Source organism: Ranitomeya imitator, chromosome 2 (genome assembly GCF_032444005.1).
Source record: "Ranitomeya imitator isolate aRanImi1 chromosome 2, aRanImi1.pri, whole genome shotgun sequence".
Taxonomy (NCBI): domain Eukaryota; kingdom Metazoa; phylum Chordata; class Amphibia; order Anura; family Dendrobatidae; genus Ranitomeya; species Ranitomeya imitator.
Window position 1 is genome coordinate 66,700,864 of NC_091283.1, and position 23,796 is coordinate 66,724,659.

At 42.4% G+C, this 23,796-nt stretch overlaps 1 protein-coding gene across 8 annotated transcripts in view; it reads left to right on the top strand.

Moving 5' to 3' along the window:
- The window catches only part of HTR2C (5-hydroxytryptamine receptor 2C), an 834,275-nt gene that overhangs the window by 482,244 nt on the left and 328,235 nt on the right, over positions 1 to 23,796 (top strand). For 5 of the 8 annotated variants that reach the window (XM_069746896.1, XM_069746902.1, XM_069746899.1 and 2 more), the window contains one exon: positions 19,901 to 20,072. The exons of the other annotated variants lie outside the window; for them this stretch is intronic. The gene's annotated coding sequence lies outside the window, so the exon portion shown is untranslated. The remainder of the gene's footprint in view (positions 1 to 19,900; positions 20,073 to 23,796) is intronic. 8 annotated transcript variants of the gene reach the window in all.

Consider the following 23,796-nt stretch of genomic DNA (forward strand, 5'->3'; position numbering starts at 1 on the left):
GTATTTCTATCTTCAGGCTAGTCAGCTCCTCAGGCAGTGCCGAGTTGCATAGGTAGTGATAGGCGCAATCCACTGCTGCTTATAGTTGTGTGAGGATAGATCAGGTACTGCAGTCTACAGAGATTCCACGTCTCAGAGCTAGTCCTATTGTTTTTGGTTATTGCCAGATCTCTGTATGTGCGCTGATTACTGCACGCTGTGTTGCCTGATTGCCAGCCATAACAGTTATACACATGGGAAGAAGGAATCAATGTCACCATTACACACTGAATGGGAAACCACTGGGTAAATCTGACAGGGAGAAGGACTTGGGGATCCTAGTTAATGATAAACTTACCTGGAGCAGCCAGTGCCAGGCAGCAGCTGCCAAGGCAAACAGGATCATGGGGTGCATTAAAAGAGGTCTGGATACACATGATGAGAGCATTATACTGCCTCTGTACAAATCCCTAGTTAGACCGCACATGGAGTACTGTGTCCAGTTTTGGGCACCGGTGCTCAGGAAGGATATAATGGAACTAGAGAGAGTACAAAGGAGGGCAACAAAATTAATAAAGGGGATGGGAGAACTACAATACCCAGATAGATTAGCAAAATTAGGATTATTTAGTCTAGAAAAAAGATGACTGAGGGGCGATCTAATAACCATGTATAAGTATATATATGGGGACAATACAAATATCTCGCTGAGGATCTGTTTATACCAAGGAAGGTGACGGGCTCAAGGGGGCATTCTTTGCGTCTGGAGGAGAGAAGGTTTTTCCACCAACATAGAAGAGGATTCTTTACTGTTAGGGCAGTGAGAATCTGGAATTGCTTGCCTGAGGAGGTGGTGATGGCGAACTCAGTCGAGGGGTTCAAGAGAGGCCTGGATGTCTTCCTGGAGCAGAACAATATTGTATCATACAATTAGGTTCTGTAGAAGGACGTAGATCTGGGGATTTATTATGATGGAATATAGGCTGAACTGGATGGACAAATGTCTTTTTTCGGCCTTACTAACTATGTTACTATGTTACTATGTTACTATGAAATCCCCCAGAAATGACCCCATTTTGGAAACTAGACCCCCAAAGGAACTAATCTAGATGTGTGGTGAGGACTTTGAACCCCCAAGTGCTTCACAGAAGTTTATAACGCAGAGCCATGAAAAAAAAAAAAAAATTATTTTCTCAAAAATGATCTTTTAGCCTGCAATTTTTTATTTTACAAAGGGTAACAGGAGAAATTTGACCCCAAAAGTTGTTGTCCAGTTTCTCCTGAGTACGCTGATTCCCCATATTTGGGGGTAAACCACTGTTTGGGCACATGCCGGGGCTCGGAAGTGAAGTAGTGACATTTTGAAATGCAGACTTTGATGGAATGCTCTGTGGGCGTCACGTTGCGTTTGCAGAGCCCCTGATGTGGCTTAACAGTAGAAACCCCCCACAAGTGACCCCATTTTGGAAACTAGACCCCGAAAGGAACTTATCTAGATGTGTGGTGAGCACTTTGAACCCCCAAGTGCTTCATAGAAGTTTATAATGCAGAGCCGTGAAAATAATAAATACGTTTTCTTTCCTCAAAAATAATTATTTAGCCCAGAATTTTTTATTTTCCCAAGGGTAACAGGAGAAATTGGATCCCGAAAGTTGTTGTCCAGTTTCTCCTGAGTACGCTGATACCCCATATGTGGGGGTAAACCACTGTTTGGGCACATGCCGAGGCTCGGAAGTGAAGTAGTGACGTTTTGAAATGCAGACTTTGATGGAATGCTCTGTGGGCGTCACGTTGCGTTTGCAGAGCCCCTGATGTGGCTTAACAGTAGAAACCCCCCACAAGTGACCCCATTTTGGAAACTAGACCCCGAAAGGAACTTATCTAGATGTGTGGTGAGCACTTTGAACCCCCAAGTGCTTCACAGAAGTTTATAATGCAGAGCCGTGAAAATAATAAATACGTTTTCTTTCCTCAAAAATAATTATTTAGCCCAGAATTTTTTAATTTTCCCAAGGGTAACAGGAGAAATTTGACCCCAAAATTTGTTGTCCAGTTTCTCCTGAGTACGGTGATACCCCATATGTGGGGGTAAACTACTGTTTGGGCACATGCCGGAGCTCGGAATTGAAGTAGTGACGTTTTGAAATGCAGACTTTGATGGAATGCTATGCGGGCGTCACGTTGCGTTTGCAGAGCCCCTGATATGCCTAAACAGTAGAAACCCCCCACAAGTGACCCCATTTTGGAAACTAGACCCCGAAAGGAACTTATCTAGATGTGTGGTGAGCACTTTGAACCCCCAAGTGCTTCATAGAAGTTTATAATGCAGAGCCGTGAAAATAATAAATACGTTTTCTTTCCTCAAAAATAATTATTTAGCCCAGAATTTTTTATTTTCCCAAGGGTTACAGGAGAAATTGGACCCCAAAAGTTGTTGTCCAGTTTCTCCTGAGTACGCTGATACCCCATGTGTGGGGGTAAACCACTGTTTGGGCACACGTCGGGGCTCAGAAGGGAAGTAGTGACTTTTGAAATGCAGACTTTGATGGAATGGTCTGCGGGCGTCACATTGCGTTTGCAGAGCCCCTGGTGTGCCTAAACAGTAGAAACCCCCCACAAGTGACCCCATTTTAGAAACTAGACCCCCCAAGGAACTTATCTAGATATGTGGTGAGCACTTTGAACCCCCAAGTGCTTCACAGACGTTTACAACGCAGAGCCGTGAAAATAAAAAATCATTTTTCTTTCCTCAAAAATGATGTTTTAGCAAGCATTTCTTTATTTTCACAAGGGTAACAGGAGAAATTGGACCCCAGTAATTGTTGCGCAGTTTGTCCTGAGTATGCTGGTACCCCATATGTGGGGGTAAACCACTGTTTGGGTGCACGTCGGGGCTCGGAAGTGAGGGAGCAACATTTGACTTTTTGAATACAAGATTGGCTGGAATCAATGGTGGCGCCATGTTGCGTTTGGAGTCCCCCTGATGTGCCTAAACAGTGGAAACCCCTCAATTCTACCTCCAACACACCCCTAAACCTTATCCCAACTGTAGCCGTAACCCTAATCACAACCCTAACCCCAACACACCCGTAACCCCAACACACCCCTAACCCTAACCACAACCCTAATTCCAACCCAACCCTAGCCCTAAGGCTATGTGCCAACGTTGCGGATTCGTATGAGATTTTTCAGCACCATTTTTGAAAAATCCGCGGGTGAAAGGCACTGCGTTTTACCTGCGGATTTATCGCGGATTGCCAGTGTTTTTTGTCCGGATTTCACCGGCGGATTCCTATTGAGGAACAGGTGTAAAACGCTGCGGAATCCGCACAAAGAATTGACATGCTGCGGAAAATACAACACAGCGTTCCCGCGCGGTATTTTCCGCACCATTGGCACAGCGGATTTGGCTTTCCATATGTTTACATGGTACTGTAAACCTGATGGAACACTGCTGCGGATCCGCAGCCAAATCCGCACCGTGTGCACATAGCCTAATTCTAAAGGTATGTGCACACGCTGCGGAAAACGTTGCGGATCCGCAGCAGTTTCCCATGAGTTTACAGTTCAATGCAAACCTATGGAAAACAAAAATCGTTGTACACATGCTGCAGAAAAACTGCACGGAAACGCAGCGGTTTACATTCCGCAGCATGTCACTTCTTTCTGCGGATTCCGCAGCGGTTTTACAACTGCTCAAAAAGAAAATCGCTGTTGTAAAACCGCATTGAAATGCGCAGAAAAAACATGGTAAATCCGCCATAATTCCGCAGCGGTTTAGCACTGCGGATTTATCAAATCCGCAGCGGAAAAATCCGCAGAGGACCAGAATATGTGTGCACATTCCTAACCCTACCCTTAACCCTAACCCTACCCCTAACCCTAACCCTACCCCTAACCCTACCCCTAACCCTACCCCTAACCCTAACCCTACCCCTAACCCTACCCCTAACTCTACCCCTAACCCTAACCCTAACCCTACCCCTAACCCTAACTCTAGCCCTAGTTCTTACCCCAACCTTAGTGAAAAAAAAATTATTTTTTTTATTGTCCCTACCTATGGGGGTGACAAAGGGGGGGGGGTCATTTACTTTTTTTTTTATTTTGATCACTGAGATATAACCTATCTCAGTGATCAAAATTCACTCTGGAACGAATCTGCCGGCCGGCAGATTCGGCGGGCGCACTGCACATGCGCCCGCCATTTTGGAAGATGGCGGCGCCCAGGAAAGAAGACGGATGGTCCTCGGGAGGCCAGGTAAGTATAAGGGGGGAGATCAGGGCACGGGGGGGGCATCGGAGCACGGGGGGTGGATCGGAACACGGGGGGGTGGATTGGAGCACGGAGTGGGGGATCGCTGTGCGGGCGGGTGGATCGGAGCACGGGGGGATCGCTGTGCGGGGGGGATCACTGTGCGGGGGGGGATCGCTGTGCGGGGGGTGGGATCGGAGTGCGGGGGGGTTTGTTTGAAGCACGGGGGGTGTGATTGGAGCACGGGGGGAGCGGGCAGGAGGACGGGGGAGCGGAGCACAGGACCGAGGGGAGCGGACCACAGATCGGGGGGCTGGGGGGGCGATCGGTGGGGTGGGGGCACATTAGTGTTTCCAGCCATGGCCGATGATATTGCAGCATCGGCCATGGCTGGATTGTAATATTTCACCATTTTTTTAGGTGAAATATTACAAATCGCTCTGATTGGCAGTTTCACTTTCAACAGCCAATCAGAGCGATCGTAGCCACGAGGGGGTGAAGCCACCCCCCTGGGCTAAACTACCACTCCCCCTGTCCCTGCAGATCTGGTGAATTGGGAGTTAACCCTTTCACCCGGCCTGCAGGGACGCGATCTTTCCATGACGCATATGCTGCGTCATGGGTCGGAATGGCACCGACTTTCATGACGCAGCGTATGCGTCAAAGGTCGGGAAGGGGTTAAATGACGTACAGACAAGGTAATGCTGGGGATTTGTCACAGTGGCATGTCTATGAAAGCCTTGCTGTAACCCAAGGACATACAGACCATTAACTTTCATTTGTCTGATAATTTTATGCTCATACAGTTCATGGTGAAAATGAATGAAAAGTACAAAGTTCTAAGTAGGAGCCTAAAGGGATTCTGCAGGTGGGGGAATTAGATATATGTGGCAATATTCCGATATTGATAGACAAAATTGTGGCTGAACCAGTGCTCATACTGGATATGGTGATCTCGTCACCTCACACTCCAACGCGCGTTTCACATGTTGCTTCGTCAGGGAGTGAGTCACTCCCTGATGAAGCAACGGGCGAAACGCGTGTTGGAGTGTGAGGCTGCGGGATCACCATATCCAGCATGAGCACTGGTTAGTATGCACTATGCACCTTTTAGGATTGTTTCTGTGGAGGAGTTTTGAGGAGATGTGCTACTTATGCATTGATTAGTAACATAGTGTTATGCATTTTCTTCTTTCCCACTTATTTATCTAGTAAATTCTTATATGCTCCCAGTGCTCAGTATTGTGAGACTGGAACTTTATCTCTGTGACTCTTTGTATTAATGCTGTAAATGCTGATCTGCTCCTCTTGTTTTTAATCAGTTTTGTGTAATGTCTTTGCTTGGTGTTAAATAAAAAAATATATATATTGAATTTTAATCTTTGAGAATATATATTTTCAAGTAGTTTTTCTTTTTTCTTGGATAATCAAAATAACACAGTAGTTACAGTCAAGTATGGTGGAGGTTCAAAGATATTTTTGGGTTGTTTTGCTGCCTCTGACCCTGGGTGCCTTGACTATGTGTAAGGCATCATGAGATGTAAAGATTCCCAAAGGATTTGTGGTCGCATTTTAGTGCCCGGGGTTAGAAAGCTAAGTTTGCATCCTAGGTCATTTGTCTTCCAGCAGGACAATAACCCTAAATATACTTCAAGAAGAACTCAGAAATGGATGGCAGCAAAGTACTGCAGAGCACAGAAGTGGTAATTCCACCTCCAGTAGCATAAAGTCTCCCACCACTACTTCTTACCTCCAAGATTTTTTCCGAATATCCCCCATCCTCTGGAATTCCACGCCTCAACACGTCCGATTATCCACCACCCTCGGAACCTTCAGACGGAATCTGAAAACCCATCTCTTCAGGAAAGCCTACAGCCTGCAATAACCATTCTGCTGCCTCTCCACCACCTGAGCTGCCGCCTCACCACCACCAGAGCTGCTGCCTCACCACCACCAGAGCTTCTGTCTCTTCCCCATTATCCCGTAGAATGTAAAGGTACCTTCACACTGAACAACTTTCCAATGAGAACGACAGCGATCTGTGACATTGCAGCGTCCTGGATAGCGATCTCGTTGTGTTTGACACGCAGCAGCGATCAGGATCCTGTTGTGACATCGCTGGTCGGAGCTAGAAGTCCAAAACTTTATTTGGTCATCAGGTCGGCGTGATTTGTCATGTTTGACAGCAAAAGCAACGATGCCAGCAGTGGTTTTCAATGGAGCGAACAAGCAGCGAGAACGATAAGTACGTCACTGGATCGCTCAGCTGTTGCCGGTGTTTGACGTCTCCTAGCGACCTAAACAGCGATCGGCTCGTTGTCTATATCGCTGCAGCGTCGCTAAATGTGACGGTACCTTAAGTCCACAAGGACAGGGTCCTCACCTCTCTGTACCAGTCTGTCATTGTAGATTTGTTTACTGTAAACAATATCTGTAACTCTGTACATAACCCCTTTCTCATGTACAGCACCATGGAATTAGTGGTGCTATATAAATAAATAAAAATAATAATAATAATAATATAGATGTATTTATTGGTTTAATATTTTTTCTTCCTTTTTTATTTATTTTGTGATATTTTAAATAGTTTTAAAACTTTTTTTTAACTTTTTTTACTTATCAGTCTTTATTCGTGTGATCACTGGTCTCATACAATGCAATACACATGTATGGCATTGTAAGAGACCTGACAGTGTTAGGCTGCTGTCACACTAGCAGTATTTGGTCAGTATTTTACATCAGTATTTGTAAGCCAAAACCAGGAGTGGACAGGCAGTCTAACAGGCTGCCATAGCTAGCAGACCCAGAGGTCATCACATGACTTCCGGCTACCGGGACAATGCTTGATCCCCTGTGATGTGATCAGATCTCATCACTGGGGCGTCGGAGAGGTGAATAAAGCAGAGGTCTCCCTCTGCTATATTCCAATGCCGTGATCACGGCATCTAGCAGATAGCCCAAAGTTAACATCACTGGGACCTGATCTAATCAGGTTCCGATGATGACACCTGTCAGAGCTATAGCTCTGAACAGGAATCGCAGCTCTTGCAGGACCCTGCGGGTCCTGAGTGCTGCGAGACCACCCACCGCTTATAAACGTTGGCGCTGCACAGAACCCAGCAAGCACAATGTTTATTTACCATTAGCAGTCACAAAGTGGTTAAAAAAATACTAGCCGAGTAACGAGCATCTCCAGCACACTGATGCACTACTAAAGACACTTGATAGTTAGGGGCTTTGTTGAAAATTTTGTATCGAAGCCAATGAGCTTCAAGTTATGCCACTGGTTCATGCCATTTTCTTCTTTTACACACAGCATTTATGTATGGTAGTTTTTTTTCCATAGACTTCTATATAGAACTTTAAAAACACCCCCAAAAATGCATGTATAAAATGTAAGAACCAAAAAAAAACTCCATCAGAGATGCTTTGAAAAATGCTATGAAAAACCATTGAAATTCATGGCCATTGTTCAAATTCAGCTGCAGGACTAGAAGTAAATCATTGTTTTTATATGCTAAAGCTGATTTTTTTTTAAGTATATTTCAAATCCCAAAAATCATTTTAGTTATGATACCCATATCCGAAGATTAACAAAATTCTGAATTACTGAAGCCACCACTAGGGGGAGCTTGCTGCAGATAGATTTAAACTCAATAGCAATTCAGTGGCTGCATTTATCTTGCATTCTACAACCCCTGGCAAAAATTATGGAATCACCGGCCTTGGAGGATGTTCATTTAGTTGTTTCATTTTGTAGAAAAAAAAACAGATCACAGACATGGCACTAAACTAAAGTCATTTCAAATGGCAACTTTCTGGCTTGAAGAAACACTAAAAAAATCAAGAACAAAAAATGTGGTAGTCAGTAATGATTACTTTTTTAAAACAAGCATAGGGAAAAAAATTATGGAATCACTCAATTCTGAGGAAAAAATTATGGAATCACCCTGTAAATTTTCATACCCAAAAATAACACCTGCACCAAATTAGATCTGCTCGTTATTCTGCATCTAAAAAGGAGTATTCACACCTTGGAGAGCTGTTGCACCAAGTGGACTGACATGAATCATGGCTCAAACACGAGAGATGTCAATTTTCTGAAAATCAGTTGCGTTGACCCAAATTGGCCTGTTTTGATATTTAGTGAATGATTAGTGATTAATGCAAAGATTATTCAGTTAAAAGAAAGAGTTGCAAAATATATTCTGAGTGTAAATCTTCCCTAAATGTACCTCTGCATTAAAGAGGCTCAACTAAATCATTGTATCTGCTGGCAAATTTCCCATTTCCAATAACCAGCAGTATTAAGAATTCAGCTCTGTTGTATAATATAAACTATACCTTGCGCCAGCTAAGATAAGCAATTTCATATACAGTATTTGCAAATTTTTCCAGCGTTTCACATATATTAAGTCTACTATATTCGAACTGTAAGATAAGGGATTTAGAGCCGAACATGTCCTTTAGAGAGATGCAGATGGTGATAACTGATCTATACCTTACATTAAAGTGGCTACTTGAATACCTTATTTCGATTTATTTAGCGTTATTGCATCTCAATCATCATTATAAGAAGCTAAATTAGGAGACACCATCAATTCATAACCTTTCATAATGAATGAAAGGAGTAAACCAGTAAATCAGAAAATGGGATCGGATGATATTAAGACACTAATTGAGCCCAACAGTAAGTATGTTCTTATAGAAGGAAAAGGATGATAAGTGCGTGAGATAGAAATCTATACATTCAAGTGTCTGATGTAGAAGAGAATGTAACCAGCACACGTCCTCTTGACAGTTGCTTAGTGCATCGAAATACATTGAAAAATGTGGAATTAATCATGTCAATAAACTGTATGATTAGATTTTGTACTTTATATAGGAATATTACATGAAACGAATGGGACTCAAAAAAATATCAATCTAATAGGTGCAGAGTAAAAATTGTAAAATGGTATTTGTTTAGGCTAAATATCCAATTTGTTTGCAAATTCATGCAGCCAATCAAGTGAAAACGCTCAGAAATGTAAGCCGCCGCTATCGCTACATTTTATTCCGTGCGCATTTTCAGACGGTTACATGCATTTGAATTATGCAGGCATTAAGAGTCATTAAGGAAATTGCAAACTGTAGCCGAGCACACAGAATTCATTTCATGATATCAAGCAGCCAGTGTTTCCTACTTATACTCATTTATATGAGTAAATGTAAGGCATAGTGTATGAAAAGGGATGATCTTGTACGTAAGGTTATGTGGACAGTGGCATGTTATAAATTTACAAATATAACAAAAATGTTTTCAACGTGTAAATCTAAGGGGAAGAGATCAGATAATAAACTTGAAGTGCAGGTAGAAATTCGCCATCTCGCTCTGCAAAAGCCAAGAATCAAATACACAGGAACCTTTTGTGTAATACTTCCAGGTAATTCAGACCGAACATAGACTGTAATTATTACCCTCCTATTATACAGAACATAGATTAAGGTTATGTTTTAATTGACTCTTAAAAATTGACCTTATCAGCAAGTGGTTGACTGAAAGTCAGCTCCAAATGAGGATTATTTCGAAATGTGTACAATAACTTACTAATGTACAGAAATGACCTATTCAGATAGTGTGTCAGCTCTGGACATGTTAGGCTGCAGGAGCTTTGAGCTCTCTCCCAGATACCCTATTAAAGCAACCAAAATGCAACTTTTTGAGGCAAAACAGAAGTCTTTTAGGTACTCTCTCCCTGTTCATATGACAGGCTTCAATTTGTGACCAAGAATAGCCTCCTAGGGAGTACACAACCAAAGATATCAAGAAAGAGTCTTTCCCTGCTTGACAAGGAAGAGCGGGATCCACCATTTTTGACTCAGTACAATGGACAGTTCATGTCCATTCTGTAGCAGAAGATCTAAATACTGCAGCTACACAGGAGTCAGCGAAATTTTATCCGAGTGTTGAACTGCCTCGGGCTCTCTTGCACACCGAGAGGCTTCCTACCACACCACATCACCTGAAGCCCAAACTCCCGCCGTACCCACCATCCTGAGCGGACATAAAGAAGGGTGAATCATCCCAGGGACGCCGACTGCTGCGGGGACAGACTAGCAGCGCCGCACCTCCGGACATGGCGACTCCCCTCCCTTCATAGCACAGTAGTACTCACCTGACTGCTAAGCTGCAACTTCTCCGCTGGAGAATCCTTCTCCCCGCTGAACCTCCTGGTTCAGGGGGCACCGCCAGAGCTGTCATGCAGAGCCGAGCACCAGAAGAAGAGCCGCACTTCTCGTCGCAGACGGCAGTGAAGAACCAGCACCTACCACCACATCTACAGACCTGGTAACACATTATCCAGCGGTGAGTTGATCTCGGCGGCTAGGAAAATCCCCAGACAAGAACGAGCAACTCCATATATGGAGTCCCCCCACTGCTCACTATAGAGGGACGTCAGAAGGGCATAAATAAGCAAGAGCTGCATTACCCTCACTTTACAAACAGCTCAGAAGGGGGAACATCTTAAATATCCCGTTGACCGATCTCCAGACGCCTGATCTACAGCCACAGCCACCGACGGGGAACAGGCTGCAGAAAGGGAGTCATCCGCCTAACACAGACAGGCAGAGAAGAGCAGGCCTCTGACGCCGCTCCTCCGGATCCGGCAAGTCTATAAATAGACTGTTTGAATATCTGGCCGTCACCTGGGGAATCCTTTTGGAGTCGCCACCTTGCCGTCTCGCTAGGTACACCGTGGCGGCGCCACAGGAGGAGTGCAGCCAAGACAAGGTATCGGCGGCTCCCTGCTCCCTGCACCAGTCATCATATAGCTTCATACGTGGCTTTCTGGAGACACTCTATATCCCCTCCTGGGGCTGTGGGCGGCTAGCTACAGTGATAAGCCACAGAGAGAGCTTGTGAAAGAAGGCCACAATATCCATTATTAACAGCAGCACTACCTGAGGCTTGCTGCGACCTGTGGTTCCCTTGCAGTCCAAAGACATAGCTCATGATTTAGCAGCAAGGTCACCGCAGTTACATAAAGAGCATGTGGAGATAGACCACACTCCACATTAGCAGCACTACTACCTCTTGCAGGAGAAATAGCCAAGGAGGCTCATAGAGTCACAAAACTTAAATAAATAAGACATTATTACAGCTCAGATGGTTTTCCCGCCAAAGTTGATGCCATCTTTAACCCTCACCTGACTGCAAAGGGATACATTTGCTGTTAGCTCTAGTGAGGAAGCAGCTCAGACCCCAACCTTCTATGCTGCATAGCTGCCACATACTTTAATCTACTGGGCACTAAGAGCTCAAACCTGACCTCCTGTGGCCAACATCTACAGGATCATATAAAGTATTAATAACTAACTCAACCCACGAGCCTTTTAGGCCAGCAGTCGATCCTGCTATATATAACAACTCCTGCTGTATTTTGACTATTAAATAGCTTTGTGACTACTCTACTGACTTTCGAGCAAGGTGCGCCACTTACTTGTCATCTTGAATTTCTCCAAAAAAAATAAAGTCCATTCTATGATTATGCCTTTCTAACCACATTTGTGGACCCAGTCGGTAATCACAGCATGCTCGTAATTATTTGCTAACAAAATGGTGTGCTCCAGAAAAGAACGGGCAAAAAGTTTAACCAGAAATCCCTCTGTAAACCTGAAGTCTACCCCACGCGATAAACTTGAAAAATTTCTAACGAAAAAATCAGAGGCTAGATGGTCTATAGACAAATTACAAGGACAGGATAATGAATCCTCTATACTACCTGAAAACTCAGACGTCAGCCCAGATGAGAATGTGAGTCTACAACAGACGATCTGGTTCCTATCTCACAAAATTTCATGAAAAAACTGTTAGCCACCAGCATGAAACCTTTGATTGAAGAAGTCGCGAGTTTAAGGTCTGATGTGAAACATATCGGCCATAGAGTTGAAGCACTGGAAAGTACACAGTCTGACATAATTGAAACCTCTAATACGATGAGAGAACACCTATTGGCTCACCAAAAACATATAAATTCAGTCTCTCTGGCCATAGAAGATCAGGAGAACAGAAGTAGCAGAAAAAATATAAGATTTAGGGGTATACCAGAGTCCTTTACCCCAGAAACACTTACTAAAGTCTGCAAAGAGATTGGAAGACTCTTGAGACTTACTGCAAATTAATCCGATTCAAGTCCCTTCCTGGATGCCCTTGTATCTTGGGTTGGATATTCCGAAACTTGACAAGCAACAGGAGTGGTCTACAAAGAAGAAATCTGCTTCCCCAAAGACCAAGAAGAATTCCTCCAAACAACATCTAACATGAGTGGCCCTATGGTTCTTCCTTTTCTCTTTGTTTTTTCAGATTCAAACTCGTCCTAGCGTTCTCTTGGTCGAAGAGGAACTATCGTAGTTTCCTGGATCTAAACAAGGCTCTGGAGACCTCTCATCCTTATCTTCACCCCATTAATATTTGCACTGTTTATTAACATTGAAATCTTAGAGGGTGTAGGAGGAAGAGGTCAGCTTTGTTGAGCTCATATTTACGTGAGAGTGTTTTTCAAGTCATTTATTCCATTGAACCTTCTTTGATTGCTGATTGGGTCAACTATGTCTCATCTTTAATGTTGGGGTCTCTAACTTCCCCCCTACAAAAGATGAGATCGTTTATGTATATAGTTCCACGTTGTTTAACCTGTTACTCTGTCCCAGGTGTACACTTCTGGCATTAAGATCTTTTGTTCCATATGCCAATGGCTGAAACAACCAGGGAGACTCAGTCATTGTGGCCTCATTCAATGTTAAAGGTATTAATATTCCTGCAAAGTGTAGTCAAATACTCACATTACAACGGGAAAGTGGTGCACTGATCCTTCTCCTCCAGGAAACACATTTTAAGAGCTCCTAAAAAATACCTATTCAGTACTTTAACCAGTTCACATATGTGAAAATTCCTGCAAAAGAAAATGAAGTGGAGTTGAGAAGAACTCACAAAATTTGATTGGGCAGATTTTCTTAAAATCATAGAAGTAGGGGTTCAATTTGCTTCAGATACATTTTGTGCAAATTGGATCTGCTGGGAATGGGTTAAAAAAATTAACCTCTTAAAGTCACTTATCCTCTACCTAACTCTATCCTACAGTCCAGTCTTCCGATCGACTCCTCTTCGACCTTCTCCTTCTGGACACTTCTGGGTCTTCCGTTTTCTGGCACTGGTGCTAGCTGGACCCCACATGGTTGTGTGTGGTACAGCGGAAATCATTCTTGTGAATTGCGTTCATCTCAGGTTACCATGTCAGACCTAGTCATTGGCAGGTGTCAGAAAAGTGAAAACCATCAGGTAACTGTAGTTCACATATGAGTTCTATCGATGTTTTTTATGGTTAGAACTTGTACCTAGTATAGTCTATAGGGCTATTCTCGTGTCTGATTTTTTTGCGGAGACATCAGTCTAAGTTGCCAATGGAAGTTTATTTGTCATCAAATACAAAGAAAAATCGCGCTGGTAACACCCAAGAACCATCTTTGAACCGAAAGATCTAATTCAGGGGGAAGGCATAGAGGCCAATGTGAATAAATGTAATGCCTACAGCATAGTACTTGCTCAAATACTCAGATATATAACAGCACCAGATATGCGCTTATACCTTCTCTATATGAGGCTAGAGTGAGCCGCTATTGTTGCTAAGTAACGTGAACTATATGAGCTAGAGGTAAATACCTATATGAGTCCAGATAAATCGCCCGTAGTTTTGTCCGTAGTGTTCCGGAGAGCTGCCCCGGCCGGTGGCAGCTGCTCCGAGTACCGAACTTCCAAGCGGGGACGGAGATGCACCGTCTCAGGGCGGCAACGCCGTGTGTGCGTTCAGAGTGCACGGCGCGTCTAGGACCTGTAGTGACGTGGTGAATCAGGTGACTGTCCCACGTGACTAGGGAATTCAGTACGGATCGCGGTCAGGACCAGAAAAAACCGACGCGTTTCGAAAGCAACTGCTTTCTTCCTCAGGGCTGGTCCTTCCCTTGTTTCCAGGTCCTCTATATACCTTCCGCGGTCCACTTATGCTAATGAAAACCGAACAGTTCCACTCCACAGTTCAATCCTCTAGGGGTCAGTGTGTCTAACAAAAAAATCCATTTGCTTTCAGTTCTGGACATGGCCTTATATAATTCCCCCCTCTCCACTGTGGGTGTACAATTTCTATACCAAAAGCTTCCATTGTTTGAACAATTCCTCCATGTACCTCAATAAAATGTTTGGAGAGTGGATGACCAGTAAATTTTTTCTTTATGTTACGTATATGTTCGTTTAGTCTAATTTTCAGCGGTCTTTTAGTGCGCCCAACATACATTTTCTTGCAGGGACATTTAATAATATAAATGACTCCAATAGTAGAGCAAGTTATGAAGTCATTTATCTTATAATTGTAATCCCCTTTTTCTATACTCCTGGTGTTGTGAGTGCTAATTTGCTTGCACATGTTGCACCTGCGACATGGAAAAAAACCACTTAGCGTGTTATGGAAAAAGGAGATATTGGCATGAGGAGATTTGTTCTGAATTGTAGGGGCAACCATATTGCCCAGGTTCACCGCCTTCTTGTATATAAATCTAGGACCAGTGGGTATTTTATCTCCAATAATTTTATCATCCTTTAGGAGATGCCAATGTTTATTAACTATTTTGTGTAACAAGTGCGAGTTCGTGTTGTATTGTGTAATTATGGGAATGGCTTCATTATTTACCCTCTGTGCTCTAGTAGAATCAATCAAATCCTGGCGTGATTTAATAAGGGCATTATTTTTAGCTGTATTCAAAATATCCTGTTTATAGCCCTTCTGCACGAATTTGTTTGTCAATACTTCAGCCTCAATATTGAAGTCTTCAATTCTTGAGCAATTCCGATGTATACGCATGAATTGGCTTTTGGGTATATTAAGTAGCCATATAGGGAGATGGCAACTGTCCAGGGGGATAAAACTATTAGTGTCAGTTGGTTTGTAAAAAGTCCGAGTTTGTATTGCACCATTCTCAATAAAAATTTGTAAATCTAAAAAATTAATGACCTTGGTACTAATGTTCGCGGTAAATTTTAAAAAGAATTCATTTTTATTTAAATTACTTAAAAAACTGTTAAGAGAATTAGGTCCATCTGACCAAATAAAAACAATATCGTCAATAAAACGTTACCAGAGGACCAGGTCCTCCCTAAGCCGCCCCCCAGGGTAGATGGTACTCTCTTCCCACCTACCCACATAGAGGTTAGCGTAACTCGGTGCGAACCTGGTCCCCATAGCTGTACCCCACTGCTGGGAGTAGTAGTCCTTGTTATATATAAAATAATTATGGCTTAAAATAAATTGCATGGACTCATATAAAAATTCAATTTGTTCACTAGGAATCATAGGAGACTGATTTAAAAAATGTTTAGCAGCATTACACCCTTTATTGTGATCTATAATACTGTATAGAGAAGTAATGTCCAATGTACCAAGTATAAAATGATCTTGCCACTGTATGTTCTGCAATAATTTTAAAATATGGGCACTATCTTTTAGGTAAGATGGTAATGCTGGTACTATTTTTTGCAGGTGGCAATCCACATATCTGGACAAATTAGCAGTTAGACATTGAATGCCGGATATGATTGGTCTACCTGGTGGATTGGTCTGGTTTTTGTGCACTTTAGGTAGATAGTAAAACACAGCCAGTCTAGGGGTGGGGTTATTGATGAACTCATATTCCTGTTTATTTAGTATTCCCCTATCAAACCCTTTATTGGTTAGTTCTTTCATCTCTTTAATGTACTCCTCAGTAGGATCTTTACTAAGTTTTTTATAAGTAGTTGGATCATTAAGGAGACGCATGGCTTCTGTATGGTATGCTTCTAGGTCCAATATGACGATACCCCCCCCTTTGTCAGCCGGACGTATAACTATTTCCTTGTTGTGCTGAAGCAGTTGGATGGCATTTTTTTCTTTCATAGTTAAATTATATTTATACTTGTGACATTTTTTGTCATTTAATTGTCGAATTTCATCTATTACATTCTTTTGGAACGTTTCCATTTGTTCCGAATATTCGTTAATGGGATGAAATTTAGATTTATTTCTCAAGTCTGTGTGCACATATATATTGGATGAGGGTTCTTCAAAATTTTTTAAGATGGGATTTTTTATATAGTGCTTTTTGATGGCGAGTTTCCTCATAAAAAGCTTAATGCCTATAAAGGCATCAAACTTGTTAAAACGATTAGCTGGAGCATATTTAAGACCTTTTTGTAATAAAGATGTTTCATCCGGATTAAGAACATGCTTACTTAAATTAAAAATCTTTTGGGAATTCATTTGTAAATCTTTTTCTAGTGTTTTCTTCTTTTTGGTGAGTTTCCTGCCTCGACAACCCCTTTTGCATGTTTTTTTGTACCCACTTGAAAAAAAGGATGTCTGATGTTGGTAGTATTCCGAGTCTCTGGTATATTTGAATTCTTCACTTTTCCTTTCTTATTCTGGGTTTTGTTACCTAAAGTTACTCTATTAGTGGGTGGGCCGTGTGTGTCCGAATTCGGCTCACTAGGAGTCGCTACATCTGGGCTAGTTAAAACCCAAAAGCGATTGTGGGTATCTGTTGAGGTAGATGGGAGGGCTACATGTGACTGACATTGACTGTGTCTACTCTCAATGGGAGTACTCGGTAGATTAGCGGTCACTTCTTCTATGGGGAACTGTGCCGTTCCAGGTGATGGTGAGGGGGTTGCATGTATGGAAAATATCTCCGAAGTACTACCATCAATATGATCGATGGTCTCAAAGTCAGGTTCAAGTGATAGAGAATCTTTAAATGTGCATTCAGGAACAGCGTCTCTACCAAATTTCTTCTTTTTCTTTTCGATTATTTCTTGTTCTTTATTATATATTCTATTACGAATACTGCCAGATAATTTAATAATGTCACGATGTTCTTTAAAAGGTCTAATAATGTCAAATAGTTTAGAGATCTTCTCCTTACTCACCACTAGTTGTTTCCTCCTTTTCTCTACAATGAAGTCCACCGCTTGTTTAGAAAAGGAGCGGAACATGGCGTTCCATTGTAATAATGTATCAGGATCACCAATATCTCCTGAAAGACTTTTATGAACTGTGAGACCTTTAGGGATACAGCCATATGAAATATATCTCTCTAATGTTGCCACTTCCCACATATCTCGCTTTTCTTTAATCAACAATTGCTCTAGTGTCTTTAGTGATTCTTTAATGTGTGAGATATCCTCCCTGTTGTTATCTGGGGAGTTAGGTTGGTGGGATAAATTAAAAACTCTGTGTATATTATTAATACGGTCTTTCTTATCTGTCCATAAATCCCCCATATTGAGAATTCGGCACAAAGAAGAAAACCCCGCAGCCTGCTTACGGTGTGGTATCGTAAAAAACTATATATAGAAATATATGAAGCGGCGCTGGTGGTATTGGGTATGGAGGTACCTGCAGCAGATTTAAACAATCACCACAAAATTGTAAAGAAAAGACATCAAATACAAAGAAAAATCGTGCTGGTAACACCCAAGAACCGTCTTTGAACCGAAAGATCTAATTCAGGGGGAAGGCATAGAGGCCAATGTGAATAAATGTAATGCCTACAGCATAGTACTTGCTCAAATACTCAGATATATAACAGCACCAGATATGCGCTTATACCTTCTCTATATGAGGCTAGAGTGAGCCGCTATTGTTGCTAAGTAACGTGAACTATATGAGCTAGAGGTAAATACCTATATGAGTCCAGATAAATCGCCCGTAGTTCTGTCCGTAGATCTTCAGTGATGCTGTGTAGTACAGATGGAGTCTTGGAATCTGTGACGGTAAGTGTTCCGGAGAGCTGCCCCGGCCGGTGGCAGCTGCTCCGAGTACCGAACTTCCAAGCGGGGACGGAGATGCACCGTCTCAGGGCGGCAACGCCGTGTGTGCGTTCAGAGTGCACGGCGCGTCTAGGACCTGTAGTGACGTGGTGAATCAGGTGACCGTCCCACGTGACTAGGGAATTCAGTACGGATCGCGGTCAGGACCAGAAAAAACCGACGCGTTTCGAAAGCAACTGCTTTCTTCCTCAGGGCTGGTCCTTCCCTTGTTTCCAGGTCCTCTATATACCTTCCGCGGTCCACTTATGCTAATGAAAACCGAACAGTTCCACTCCACAGTTCAATCCTCTAGGGGTCAGTGTGTCTAACAAAAAAATCCATTTGCTTTCAGTTCTGGACATGGCCTTGATATAATTCCCCCCTCTCCACTGTGGGTGTACAATTTCTATACCAAAAGCTTCCATTGTTTGAACAATTCCTCCATGTACCTCAATAAAATGTTTGGAGAGTGGATGACCAGTAAATTTTTTCTTTACGTTACGTATATGTTCGTTTAGTCTAATTTTCAGCGGTCTTTTAGTGCGCCCAACATACATTTTCTTGCAGGGACATTTAATAATATAAATGACTCCAATTGTAGAGCAAGTTATGAAGTCATTTATCTTATAATTGTAATCCCCTTTTTCTATACTCCTGGTGTTGTGAGTGCTAATTTGCTTGCACATGTTGCACCTGCGACATGGAAAAAAACCTCTTAGCGTGTTATGGAGAAAGGAGATATTGGCATGAGGAGATTTGTTCTGAATTGTAGGGGCAACCATATTGCCCAGGTTCACCGCCTTCTTGTATATAAATCTAGGACCAGTGGGTATTTTATCTCCAATAATTTTATCATCCTTTAGGAGATGCCAATGTTTATTAACTATTTTGTGTAACAAGTGCGAGTTCGTGTTGTATTGTGTAATTATGGGAATGGCTTCATTATTTACCCTCTGTGCTCTAGTAGAATCAATCAAATCCTGGCGTGATTTAATAAGGGCATTATTTTTAGCTGTATTCAAAATATCCTGTTTATAGCCCTTCTGCACGAATTTGTTTGTCAATGCTTCAGCCTCAATATTGAAGTCTTCAATTCTTGAGCAATTCCGATGTATACGCATGAATTGGCTTTTGGGTATATTAAGTAGCCATATAGGGAGATGGCAACTGTCCAGGGGGATAAAACTATTAGTGTCAGTTGGTTTGTAAAAAGTCCGAGTTTGTATTGCACCATTCTCAATAAAAATTTGTAAATCTAAAAAATTAATGACCTTGGTACTAATGTTCGCGGTAAATTTTAAAAATAATTCATTTTTATTTAAATTACTTAAAAAACTGTTAAGAGAATTAGGTCCATCTGACCAAATAAAAACAATATCGTCAATAAAACGTTACCAGAGGACCAGGTCCGCCCTAAGCTGCCCCCCAGGGTAGATGGTACTCTCTTCCCACCTACCCACATAGAGGTTAGCGTAACTCGGTGCGAACCTGGTCCCCATAGCTGTACCCCACTGCTGGGAGTAGTAGTCCTTGTTATATATAAAATAATTATGGCTTAAAATAAATTGCATGGACTCATATAAAAATTCAATTTGTTCACTAGGAATCATAGGAGACTGATTTAAAAAATGTTTAGCATCATTACACCCTTTATTGTGATCTATAATAGTGTATAGAGAAGTAATGTCCAATGTACCAAGTATAAAATGATCTTGCCACTGTATGTTCTGCAATAATTTTAAAATATGGGCACTATCTTTTAGGTAAGATGGTAATGCTGGTACTATTTTTTGCAGGTGGCAATCCACATATCTGGACAAATAAGTTCGGTACTCGGAGCAGCTGCCACCGGCCGGGGCATCTCTCCGGAACACTTACCGTCACAGATTCCAAGACTCCATCTGTACTACACAGCATCACTGAAGATCTACGGACAGAACTACGGGCGATTTATCTGGACTCATATAGGTATTTACCTCTAGCTCATATAGTTCATGTTACTTAGCAATAATAGCGGCTCACTCTAGCCTCATATAGAGAAGGTATAAGCGCATATCTGGTGCTGTTATATATCTGAGTATTTGAGCAAGTACTATGCTGTAGGCATTACATTTATTCACATTGGCCTCTATGCCTTCCCCCTGAATTAGATCTTTCGGTTCAAAGACGGTTCTTGGGTGTTAGCAGCGTGATTTTTCTTTGTATTTGATGTCTTTTCTTTACAATTTTGTGGTGATTGTTTAAATCTGCTGCAGGTACATCCATACCCAATACCACCAGCGCCGCTTCATATATTTCTATATGAAGTTTATTTGTATGTAAAAAAAATCGAACAGCAATTTGAACTATGCTTTTCATGGATTGCTAGATAAGAAAAGTTAGAGAAATATATTTTGTGTCTCGTCCGAGAACAACTAATGAAACTTGGACCAAACTCTGCTCAAAAGTGGATTGAGTTCCGATCAAAAAACAGATAATACTCAGTCTGTTTTTCTCATTCTTGAAAAAAAGCGACATATGAATGAAGCCTTTAACATCTGGAAGGAGGAAAAAGTCGAAGAGGAGCCAGTTGAAGGAATGGGTAGTATGACAGGAATAGGGAGGGCCAAGAACAATAATCAAACAAAATAGAGGACTGTCAGCCACAGCTCTCATCAAATCACAACAAATTAAGATCCTGGCAAATCCAACTTGTTGGGAATATTCATAATGATTTTTATTTGCTAAAAATCAATTTGCTTCTTTCTAAAATGAAGTACAATGAAAAATTATATTGTGGTACCATTTTAGCCAGGAAAATTGATGTAAATGTGCACGACATTGGAGTATGTATAAGAAAAGGAATCCATAATATTTCTACGAATTGTCTCCTGGAGATGGACGCATTCCCTTGTAACAGAAAAAATTCAGGTCACAAAGCATAATAAATATGACATGAAAAAATTTTTAAAATCCTCATACTACCTTGTCACTCATCTCTCAGGCTCTTTTACCCCTTGCCGTCACTGTCCGGTCCTCATCCATATGTTGATCACCGCTGCTCATGCTGAAATCTCAGGGCCTCGCAAGCTGAGCCAGGTTCTTTAGCTCTGATAAGGCCCAAGAGGATTCTGCACATGCATGCACAAAGTCACAACCTCATGAAATCACACCATGTGCTGTGACTTTGTGTGCGCATGCGCAAAACCTCTCTGGGTCGTATGAAATCCAGAAGTCCTGGCTCAACTCGTGAGGCCGGGAGATTTGAGCTCAAGTGGTGGGGATCAGAAGACTCGATGAGGACATATCAGATGACATTGAGGAGTAGAGTGGCCAAACAGGTGAGCGGTAGTGATGAGCGAGTGTACTTGTTGCTCGGGTGACCTCCGAGTGTTTATGACTGCTCAGAGATTTAGTTTTCATGGCCGTAGTTGAATGATCTACAGCTATTAGACATTCTGAGTACATGTGGGGGTTGCCTGGTTGCTAGAGAATCCCCACATGTAATCAAGCAGGCTAATAGGGGTAAATCATGCTGCTGAGGCAATGAAAACTTAATCTCCAAGCAGTCATAAATACTCGGAGGCCACCCGAGTGTTCCCCTGAAAACCCGAGCAACGAGTACACTCGCTCATCACTAGTGAGCAGTAAAGTGAATAAGAGGATGTTTTTATTTTTAACCTTTTTATGGCTTTTTATAGTTAAGAAAAAAATGTTGGCCAGCAGCTGCCATTTTGCTGAATCCGTGTTGAAGCAGATTACCACAAAAAAAAAAGAAAAAAACGCATTTTGGCTAATGCATATTTTTGTAAAATTTGAATAGAATTGAATTCCACTTAAATGTATTCACTCACTTTTAGAACAGAGTATTGTTAATAGGACAACATGAAGAGCCTGAGCCTGCCTATTTGACATGGAGGGAGAGAGAGAAAAAGAACATATTTAAAAGGTATGAAAAATGGTTATGGGAAAAATGGTCTGAACTAAATACATTAATCATCACATTATGTATATTTAAAATGGAAAGAATTTTTTTATTTAATGATAGGCACTAGGGTTGAGCGACCTTGACCTTTTTAGAGTCGAGCCGTGTTTCGCGAAACCCGACTATCTTAGAAGTCGAGTCGAGTGGAATCGGCCGATTATCGCGAAAAGTCGGGTATCGCCCGAAACACGAAACCCAATGCAAGTCAATGGGGGAGCATAGTCGGCAGTGAGTGGAGGCCAGGAAAACACCTACACTGCCCATTTTAATGGCAAAAACATCCATTCTTGTTAAAGAAGCTTGTCAATCGTAATTTACCTTATAATAATTGGAAGGCATTTGAAATTGGGGGTCATTTGGCTAAAGTTGTGGGGGGTAGGGCTGGTTCAAGTAATTAGTGGGCCCAGTAAATCTGGACCACGTCACGGCAGTGGAGCAGGGAGAGGTAAGTATTTAAACTTTGCAAGTGCTGTGATCCTAAGCAAGCAGGGGGGGCCCACTCGTTGGCATTGGCACTGGCACAGGGCCCCTCAAAGTACAGCGGTGTGTTTGCACGGCGGGGGCGCCTCCCACCGGCAGCAACACTTTTGCGTACTATGAAAGGCCCTGTGCCAGTGACGTCGCCAACTAGTATTCCTCCCCCCACCTGATGAAGGAACCTGCACTTTCATCTGCACCTTCCTCTTTGTCCCCGTGTAAGGTGGTATGGTATGCGGGAAGAGGAACCTGACTTTCAGCAGGGTCACAATCTTGCTGTGTAGCGTGCACGGGGAATTTTGCGTTATGGGTCAATGTACCAGCAGACTCATCTATCACTGGCTGGGCAATGGGCAGGATGAGGAGGAAACACAGATATAGGCCCAAAGAATAAAGTGGGCTAAATGCAGTTCAAAATTGGTAACACAGGACTAACCAGAGGGCATTGCAGTGGAGGGCAACTGGAATGAGAGGCTGACACAGAGAGTAGGCCCAAATCAGTAAGTAGTCGACATGCAGTTCAAAATTGGCAACCGTAGTAAACAGGCGGCCCAGCTTTGTTCAGTTGAGGAGAACAGCAAGGAGTGGCAGACACCGATAGTAGGCCCCAACCCAACTAGTAGGCCAAATGCAGTCTAACATTAACAACTACTTAACAAGAGCCTGAAAATGGAATTTCAGGACAGGAAACCAGGAGAACAGCAAGGAGTGGCAGACACCAATAGTAGGCCCCAAACCAACTAGTACGCCAAATGCAGTTGTTCCATTTAACTACAATTTAATGAGAGCCTGAAGATAGAAGTTCAGGAAAGGCAACCTGGAGAACACCTTGGAGTGGAACACACCATCTCTCTACACCCCATACCCAATTTGTAGGCCTAATGCAGCGTAGTTTCCAACAACTACTAAACGAGAGCATGAAGATCGAAGCAATGGAGAGGAAACCTGGGGAACACCTTGGAGTGGAACACACCATCTCTCTACACCCCATACCCAATTTGTAGGCCTAATGCAGCGTAGTTTCCAACAACTACTAAACGAGAGCATGAAGATTGAAGCAATGGAGAGGAAACCTGGTGAACACCTTGGGGAGGAAGACACCGTTAGTAGGCCCTACCAAAGTTGTACACCCAATGCAGTTTTAAAATTCCTAGAGGCTGAAAACAAGACTATTGACGCTCAGCTTTTTTCAAAGGAACACAGCTGAATTGAGTGGCGCAGACAGACACAGGTAGTAGGACTCAAACCAAA